The following is a 497-nucleotide window of genomic DNA, read 5'->3' as shown; positions in this document are numbered from 1 at the left end:
TATTTTATATATATATATAATCTGAAAATATATTACTCTTTGCAAAGGAAAAGTTTAGAATTTGACTGCACAAATGTCACATAGACAGAAAAAGAAGGATAAAGACAACAAAAGTTTGAATAACTTCAGTTTGATTCTACTTTTAATAAAAATTAATATTGATTGTAAATTTCTAAGGTAAAATGGTTTTATAAATGACCTCATAAGCACCTCTGCAAACTACTGAATTTGTAGTAAAAATTTTTGAATAACTATTTCAGTCTTATTCCACGTGTTTGGTTTTTTTGTTGTTGTTGTTGTTTGTTTTTTTTGTAACTACCAACCTATCCATCACTGACTTAAAACATTTTTGTTCTTTAAACAGCAATTCAACAGTATAACCAAGAATTTTTACAGAACTTTGTATAGGTACTATTGGTAATTAGGATGTTAGAACAACAACTGTTCTATATTAAAACAGACAAGCCACCAGATCAAAGCTACAAAAAAAAAACAAA

The 497-nt window shown here is 26.6% G+C and overlaps 1 protein-coding gene across 5 annotated transcripts in view; it reads right to left on the bottom strand.

The window, feature by feature from the left end:
- The window catches only part of LOC100546043 (sodium channel protein type 1 subunit alpha-like), a 107,461-nt gene that overhangs the window by 29,195 nt on the left and 77,769 nt on the right, over positions 1-497 (bottom strand). The gene's annotated exons all lie outside the window — the stretch shown is intronic.

The sequence above is a fragment of the Meleagris gallopavo genome, chromosome 7, assembly GCF_000146605.3.
Source record: "Meleagris gallopavo isolate NT-WF06-2002-E0010 breed Aviagen turkey brand Nicholas breeding stock chromosome 7, Turkey_5.1, whole genome shotgun sequence".
NCBI classification, from domain to species: Eukaryota; Metazoa; Chordata; class Aves; order Galliformes; family Phasianidae; genus Meleagris; species Meleagris gallopavo.
This window is presented reverse-complemented; position numbering and strand designations above follow the sequence as displayed.